Source organism: Strix uralensis, chromosome 3 (assembly GCF_047716275.1).
Source record: "Strix uralensis isolate ZFMK-TIS-50842 chromosome 3, bStrUra1, whole genome shotgun sequence".
NCBI classification, from domain to species: domain Eukaryota; kingdom Metazoa; phylum Chordata; class Aves; order Strigiformes; family Strigidae; genus Strix; species Strix uralensis.
This window is the reverse complement of record NC_133974.1, coordinates 9,663,414-9,673,196: the sequence shown is the minus strand read 5'-3', so window position 1 is coordinate 9,673,196 and position 9,783 is coordinate 9,663,414.

Below are 9,783 nucleotides of genomic sequence, written 5' to 3'. Positions count from 1 at the left end.
AAAAATTAATGTCTTCTCAGTAGTATTCTTTTTTGTTAGGTGTCTGCTTCTTCTGCTGAATTGCATTTGTTTGTTTTTAACACTTAAATTCATCTCTAGTACAAAAAGAAGAAAATCTTTTCCTGAAACTTGTGACAGTAACTTTAGCAAATTCTCATCCTAAACTCATACATTTTGTAACTTTTTTTCAACCAGATTAATGCTACAGATAGTTGAACTCCATATTCTTAATTTCACCTACAACAGTCAAACATGAATTACAATTTCTGACATGAATGCCAGAGCCTGTCTTGTTAGTCACACTGAGTCTTTAGCAAAGCTCTGAGTAAATCTCCCAGAAGGCTTTCTTCACCAATTAGCCTAAAGTGCCTTCTTCCCCAGGTCAAAGTTATTGAGGATATTTCACAGAGTACAGTTCCCGCATGACTGAAGGAAACAGCAAGAGCTGTTTTGTGACCTTAGCTATGATTGTGTTAGTTGATGGATTACTCTCCAGTGCTGTCAGGAGATGGTGGATAAATTCTGCATGTGCTGTTGTCACATGGAAGGAGAAGCCATGAGGTGACTATTCAACTCATCTGCTTTTCACACTCACCTCAAGGTTGAGCTGATTATCTCCTGAAATTTATATTTTTCTTTCGTTGACTATAGGGGGATAAGAAACAACTGGTTTATACTGAACATCTAACTTCAAGGAAGTTCATATTAGGTCAGAAAAATTCCTTCTTCTTTCCATACTGCTCATATGCAGAAATATTGGTATATACACTGGGAATATGTTAGTATAACTAATTACAAATATTATCCTTTAATAATTTAACATTTATCTTACTCTTTTCTTGTGTTGAAAAATCCTGTCATCTGTAGTAGAGTCCTGTATTCTCTAAATTTGCATATTCTTAACTTCTCTGATATGCACAAACCAAATTTAAGATGATTAGGTAGTAATCAAGCTATAATATTAATAATTATATATAATTAGCAAGTTTTAATGAACTATCAACTATTAATAAACTTTAAACACCTTAATAAAGCAACTGTGACTTCAGACATAGCTCCACCAATCCCCATATTTCTTCTACAACTAATTTTCATTAAGCTATCCTGTTAACTCCCATGATTTACATGTAGAGAGAAGACAAAAGACTGCATAGCTTAACAAATATGACTTTAAAATTATAATGTTACTAGTAAAAGGTGACAGACTTTGTACTGACCTGAGAGTACAGGGTCTCAGGACTTGACTGAACTTGTACTGGCCTGAGGTGAATTTAACTTCTTTTAGCTGAGGTAGCAGTTCTGTAGTGGTCAGGTGACTATTGTCTAAATTTGTTTTAGCTTTAATTTATCTCTGTGCCACTGTGTGGCATAACACCTACTGCTAATTAATAGAGAGTAAAAACAAGCAGCTATTATGCATTGAGTGAATTGACTATGACTCTAAGATTAAAATATATTATAGAAGAGTAGAGATATCAGATGACATCAGAAATCCCAGATCATGATCACAGATCACGGTGGTCAATCATTTTTCATAAAGGAAAGAAGTCATGTTGTGGGTCAGGGAAACCCAGTTTTAAGAGTAAGAAAGAGAACACGTGGAACTGGAAAATAGTGGTGGAAAAGCAATTTGTCAATATCTCAATCAAATACAAGTATTTGTATTTGTATGTTTGTGCTATGTCCATTACATACACATTTACCTTGTAAAAAGATTAGTTTGAAAGGTAATTTCTTTTCTGCAAGAAAAGTGCTGCAATACAATATTTGGTAAAATCCAGAGTCTTCAAGAATATAAGAAGACAGGCACACATTAGAGACTGTAACACAGGAGAACCAACTGTAGCAAGTCTGAAAGCTTTTCTTCTTGACTTCTTGTGTTGAGTATAAAAATTCACAAAATTCTACCTGCTTTAGACTCCTCTGCCTCTTTGCCATGTGTGAATACTGTTAAGCCAGACATGGGAAAAAAAAAAAGAGAAAGTTAGGCATTTGAAAAAAGTTCATGAGTTCATGAGTTTTTCAGATATTTTCTTCTAGAAGGTAAATAGTAGCAAAGCACAACCTATGCCACTGAGGTTATGGTATATAGGAAAGCAAAAACATAAAACTGAAAGAGACTCCCTAGGTAATCAAATCAGTCTCTTGCAATTGCCGGCAGCCGAGGTTTATAATTGTGTTCATGGATTTACCCATTATTTTAACTTCACATTTGTGGGCAGATGCTGCCAAAAGACAACAATGGCCCTTTGCCCAGGAATCTAAGGTTATTCTTACAGAACTCTTGAGCACCAGGAAGGAGCTCTTCCTTACATCATGCAGCACTGCAGGCCAGCATTTAATCCATCTCCAATAGATCATATGTCTAAGTCTGGAGCATAATGCAATTGTGGGTTTGGCAGTGATTTCAGTGTTCTGTACAAGTGAGAGAGAAATGAAAAGAAACTGAAGAGCTACTTTCTCAAACATCCTCCGTTTTGTACAGCGCAAACTCCGTTACATCTGCTTTTTACCTACTTTGCACGAATGAAACAGATTTTTGTTGGAAGAGACAGAGAATTAACTTGCATATATATAGAAAAAACAAATTAAAAGGAACTTCAAGCATTTAACTTTGGCTGTGTTATCTACAGTACAGCTCAGTATTCATGAAGTGTTTCACCCTTTCAATGCAGATGTAGCATACAAACTAATTAAAAGAAAAATTTTTTTGTTTCCTTTGCCATAGATCAAATAATACTCCAATTCAAAAATTGCCACAAATAATAAATAATAATAATTAAAACCTCCTTAAAATTCAAAGCCTGTTTTGTTTTTTTTTATTTAACAGTTAATTAAAACAAAACAAAACAAAAACAAACTTAGTTTAATTCTCAGAGTTAAATTATGCCTGCTGCATGTACACTTAAGAGTTCATATGGTATCAAGCCTACATTCCTTGATTCAAAACTTACCTGGAGGAGTTCTGAAGAAAATAACTATATTTGAGTTAAAGGTTATAACACTGATTGCTTTTACTTATAATGGCATATTTTTTCAAGCTGTTTAGCTGTACATCTTACAGTTATAAGCATTCACCATATGAAACTTCAATTAGCAATGATTTTCAAGATATAAAAAGGTGTCTATTATAATGGCATGGTGAGAATGTGTGGTATACGTTCATTTAAAGTGCTGTTAATTCAATTGCTTTATCTGATCCAAAGTCACTTAGATTATATTAAATTAGCCATCTGTTTGGCTTTCACCTTGGAATGTCTGCCAGATGCTGAGTTTGTTTATAGACAATTCATTTGCAGACACAGCCTTAACAACAGGCTTGCTTGTTGGGGACTATCCCTGATGGAAGAGTTTACCTGGAAAGACGGAACTGTGCACTCCAAGCAACCACTGTTTGTTCAAAGGGGTAAAAATATATTGAATACTTTGTGTCCAGTACACTAATACACAAATTGTGTCCTTTTATTAATTTTTGTAATCTCTGTGATGAAGAGACTTAAACGGTTCCACAAAGCTGCATCATTCTATGTAGTGCCCATTTATACATTTTATGGCTTTCTTTTTAATTAAGGTTTGGCACTAAAATTAATATAACATTTTGTTATCTACTGGGCATGGAAGCTTTTTACTAAGTCTCCAGATAGCTTTTAAAAAACTATTAAAAAGCTGTATGTCATTCCACTGTTGTTACACATGGGAAAAATATTTCTTTAAGGTGATGGTCAGCTTGATTTCTCTCTCCCCTCCAAAATAGTACTTGTTCTTCATCACAAAAATAACACAGAGCTGCTCAAGAAGATTCCGGAAGTAGACAATTTAATCAAAGTGCTTTGATTAGGTTTGTTCATCAGCTATTCAAGAGTAATTTCCCATGGACTAGGAAATCTTAGTCACTGGGCCAAATAACCAGGGTAGTATGTAATCACTGAGCAAAAATCCAAAGTGGTTTATGCTCATCCAGAGAGATGTTTGATTAAATAACAGTCTCAGTACAGCCTTTAGTTGTCAAAGATACCCAACAGTTACTGACATTGTTAGTACTAGCTGTAGTGCTAGGTACTAATGACTACTGTAAGCAGCAAAAATAAGAAATTTGCTTTATTCAAACAGCAATAAAATGTTATTAATAAATGTTTATAATAAAAATAACTAATTTTTGTTGTATAGAAAAATTAAGCATGTTCACATATATTAAATAAAACTTTCAGAAGAAATATAAGCATTCTTACTTGGTGGTTAAGCCAATTTCTAAATGACAGGGTTTAGAAGATTTCTTTTCCTTAGGGCACCTTTATACCACTTTTGTTTATTGCAGGTTTTTAACCAGAAGCTTTTTTAATATTCCTTTGAAACATTTTGTACTAACCAATGTTGAAAACAAGATAATAAACAAGATGGATTATGATCCAATCTGATTCAATATGGAAATTCCTATGATCCGACTGATATAGAACTTTGATATTTGATCACTGAACCCTGATACTTATCCATTCCAAAAAGGTTTGAGTCGTACTGGGATTTTGCACACTACCGCTTCCAAAGCTTTTGATTTAACATTCTTTACGTAAACTAAACCAGTGCATAAGTATATGGTACATATCGAATTCAACCAACCAATCACTTAGGTCACTTAGACTGATTAAAGAAAAAGTACCTTATTACATATTAAATGGCAGATTGCCAAGAGCAATCTAACTGACAAAGGAAAAATTCTACCTGTGCAGGGGATGGCTCATCTGAGTTTGCATTGGTCATAATGCAAAGAATTTATTTTAAATTGAGTAAGAATTTGGTTTTATGCACAGACTAGAATCATAGAATCATTCAGGTTGGAAAAGACCCTTGGGATCATTGAGTCCAACCATCAGCCCTACTCTACAAAGTTCTCCCCTACACCATATCCCCCAACATCTCATCCAAACAACCCTTAAACACATCCAGGGATGGTGACTCCACACCTCCCTGGGCAGCCCATTCCACTGTCTAACCACTCTCTCTGTGAAAATTTTTTTCCTAATGTCCAGTCTAAACCTCCCCTCCTGCAGTTTAAAGCCGTTCTGCCTTGTTCTGTCACTAATCACCTGTGAGAAGAGAACAGAACCAACCTCTCTACAATGTCCTTTCAGGTAGGTGTAGAGAGTGATGAGGTCTCCCCTCAGCCTTCTCTTCCTCACACTAAACAGTCCCAGCTCCCTCAATCTCTCCTCATAGGATTTGTTCTTCAGGGCCTTCACCAGCTTCGTTGCCCTCCTCTGCACTCACTCCAGCACCTCGATATCTCTCTCGTATTGAGGTGCCCAAAACTGGACACAATACTCCAGGTGTGGCCTCACCAGTGCAGAGTACAGGGGGACTATCACCTCCCTACTTCTGCTGGTCACACTATTTCTAATACAAGCCAGGATGCAATTGGCTTTCTTGGCCACCTGGGCACACTGCTGGCTCATGTTCAGCTGCTTGTCAATTAGAACCTCCAGATCCTTCTCTTCCACACAGCTCTCCAGCCACACCTCCCCAAGCCCGTAGCGATGCATGGGGTTGTTGTGGCCCAAGTGCAGGACCTGGCACTTGGCCTTGTTGAAGCTCATCCCGTTAACGTTGGCCCACCGATCCAACCTATCCAAGTCCCTCTGTAATGCCTCCCTATCTTCATGCAGATCGACACTCCCGCTTAACTTGGTGTCATCTGCGAATTTACTGATAATACACTCTATGTTCTTATCAAGATCATCAATAAAGATGTTGAACAGAAATGGTCCCAACACCGAGCCCCGAGGAACACCACTTGTGACCGGCTGTCAGCTGGGTTTAGCTCCATTGACCACCACTCTCTGGGACTGTCCATCCAGCCAGTGCTTGACCCAGCAGACTGTTCACTCATCCAGGCAATGAGAAGCCCGTTTTTCTATGAGAATCCTATGGGGAACTGTGTCGAATGCTTTTTGAAAATCCAGGTAGATAATATCGACAGCTTTTCCCAAGTCTTGACTAATCTTGACTAATCTTGAATCTCACAGTACCTTTTCAAAAGAACAATCCAAATACTAATTTTATACATATTCCTCAATGGCTTCTTTTATATTTTGTATTTTATAATGTTTCTGGCAAAGGGTAATTCACAACATATTTTTCCATTAACCTCCTATACTCTTTATAGAGCAGGAAAAGTAGTGCCATTTTCTACACTGATACAAATTTCTGTCCTTTGGGTCTCCATACCAACTTCAAGAACAGAGCAAACCAATGACATAGCGAAAAGAATGGGTGAAATGAATGGATCAAACAACAGAGAGGATGGTTTAACCACCACAATATTTAAGGAAACTTGGCTGGGCAAAGGAACAAAAATCAAGATCAGAAAATAGGAAATACTCTTTGTGAAGATGCAAACAAATAAAGGCTTGAGTAAGAGGCCTGGTATTCTAAGAAATGATTAAAGATAAATTCTGGAAATATAAGAAAGAAAACTAGAATGACCTGGAGAAATTTTTAAATTACAATCAAGATAAAGGCAACACTAAAATATGATAAGAGTATGAGGCAGTGTTTGTAAACACTGCTTCTGCCTGAAATGTTTCACCCTCATGTCTTCTTTTACCTTTGGAAGCTCTCATAAAAATCATCAAATGATTGATTAAGAAACAGATTTTATACTTAAGAGGTGGAATAATGAAAAATGAATGTTTTGTTTCAAGTCCATTTTTCAAAATAAAGTGAACATTGGTGCAAAATAAACATGGATGCATTAAGTTATTTTGTTTACTTAGAAATGTTCTTTTTCCTTTTTATTTCAACACTTTCAGTTTTTTGCTATGTGGTGGTTTTCAATATTTTGGTTTCTAAATTTGAAAGAGAAACTTGTGGTGAAATAACAGAATTTCTCACTGGATGAAAATTCCATTTTGTAACAGGCTCTAATGAGAACTATAATGTCGATAGTCATGACAGAATATGTGAGTAGCAGAAAGGCTTAGGAGGAAAATGAATTACAGTTTTAGCTGCCAAAATAACAATATTCTATAGAAACAGTGGGCATTTTAATTTTATTGCAACATTCTAACTGGAACTCATTTTATTTTCAGAAAAATGTAAATTTCTCTTAATTTTAAAAATATAAGAAGAGAATTTATATGTTCTCTAGAGGAACTAACCCATGATTTGTCTTACATAGCCTTATGTAAGACAATTTGTAAATAACTTCTTTTCAGACCTGCCTTCACAGTAAAACTCAACAGGTCTCTTTCTAGTACCAAGTCAGAATTAAAAAAAAAAAAAAAAAAGAAATAAAAAAATGCCAGAAACAACTTTTAGAAGAGAATCCTTGTTATAAAAGCAAAGCTAGGCATAAGGATATTTCATGGTATTTATTATGTGAGTATATGAGAGATAAAATAAGTTCTACTAGTCATAAGGGTAAGACGTGAATCACCAGAAAAAGAGGTCCAACCCAGTAACTGCAAATTTGATGAGAATATCATCAAAGTCTATGAACAGTTCTTCAGACAAAAGTTTAAGGAAAAAACATATCTATATAGTAGAAAACTCCAGTATTTACAGTGAAGTACAGGTGAACTGGATAACAACAGAAAGTAATTCACAAATATCCATATATACTATATATATATATGTAATGATATAAATATTATATGTCTATGCATATAATATATTTATATGTATTATATGTATATATAATGCAACCAAAGGAACTTAAAAGAGTAAGATCCAGGCGGGTTTTGGACTATATAGATATGTCAGTGTTATGACATAGAGTTCATCCTTCAAAATCCTGACCTAGATCAACCAATTTATTTTCTCCCTCAAGTCCTTGATTAAAACTCCCTTCTTTATGAATCTTCCTACCCTGATCTGCTCACCAACTTTATCTATACTCCTTGAAAATTGTTATCTAGCATAAATCAAAATAGATTCTATAAAATTGAGAATGTTCAGTTATAATATTTTCAGTGCATATATTCTGTCTTTCATGTTTGTAATGTATCTGGCACACATATGGCACGCTATAAATGCATTAATTTAGTTTGAATTAAATTAAATTCATCTGCAATTTGATATTGCAAGTTGATGTGTTGGCTTCTGTTACTGTAAATGTAGTTGTGTTTTCAGAGAAATATCATGCATGTAACTTCTTTGCATAATATATTTCTTCATAAGCCAACTGGCAGGAAAAAAATGAATAGAGGTAAATGCAAAGAAAAAGCAAGCAGCAAAAGGGAGTAGAAAGCAAGCAAAGATAAGAGTGCATAAAATACTGATAGGAAAAAGGATGAGTTATGAAGGAACAGGCCAGAGAAAAAAGTGAGATGGTAAAGAGAAGGCCAAACATGAAATATGGATATAGAACAAGAGATACATAAATTGAAAACAGAGAAATTGGCAGCTAAATCAACACAGGAACCATGGAAACAAAGTAGAAAACAATGTGTGAAAAACTAAAACGGTGAGGCAGGACAGTTAAATCTTATTTGGGGGTGGAACAGTATTGCAATATTGTTTTCTTGCTAGGACTGCCCTCAGGCTAGAAAATACACTTCTCCCTCCCTGCCATAGTCATGTGGCCAAAACCCTTAATGCAGACCTCGACTGACAGAAGAGCTCTGTTTTCTTCCTATGCTGGTGATATACTATCAGTATAACTCATGGCTTCACTGCATGCCTAAATCTTGACTGCTCTTTCTCCCTTTTAGAAACTAAAAATGTTACAGACTTCTGTGGATCTTTACAAGTGATGAAGAGTCTGGCTAAAACATACTAAGGATGCCAGTAAAAACATAATGCCTATAAAGATGAACTATGAAGGCAAAAATTCAACACAAAATAGCCCTCCCTTAGCTGTCACCTCACTTTGAAGATGGTTTAAATTGCTGAGCATCTGCTGATTAAATCATACAGTTTGTGTCTTTATACACATGGATTTTGTTTCTCAGCTTGCCCAAGCATCAGGTACTCAAGACCTTACAACAGACGGGATCCAGAAACTGAACTTTAACATGTTTATCTCACCTGATGGGTCCACTCTGCTAGCTAGCTATTTTGAAACCAACTCAGCATACAGGTAATTCCCTCCAAAATACATTAGAAACAAAGGGTATCTGCCCAGTTGGGGTTTTTTTGTTTGTTTGTTTTTATAATTACACTTATAGGCAGAACATAAACCCTGAAGTTGGAAGCCTGGATTTAATGTATTTCCCAACATGACCATATTTAAAACTGTCTCCCAACAGCTCAAAGGTTTCCTTGAGTTCAAGTCTATAGACTAACTGTGACACAGGTCACAGCACAATTCTCCTGACACGACTGCTGCAGTGTTAGACCAAGCAATCAAGATGACAAGAGCTGGGACATGACTGATAGTTATGGTGTGTGGGTAGGAATAGGAAATAACAGGTTTCAATCCTCCTTCCTGGCCCGTATCTGTGTGTTAATGTTGGTTTCATGGAATGTAAAATGTATAAACTATATTACGAACAAGCTCAGGACTCATACTTCAGCCACCTTTACTAATGCCTTGACCACCAGACCAGAAGAAAAGAGTGAGCCTCACTTGCTGCTCTCAGGAGCACGTGGATTGAGAGATCTACGTTTATTATTTCTGGATAAGGATGAAGACACTGCAGTTTAGGATGCCAAATCCTCAGCTTTGAAGAAGTATGCATTCTTAGCCATCACCATTTCTTAGTGCATGCAGCAGTGGTTAGTGCATTTAACTAAATATTAGTGCAGTTCACTGGATATGACATGCCCTCTGTTACCAGGTGATGGTGG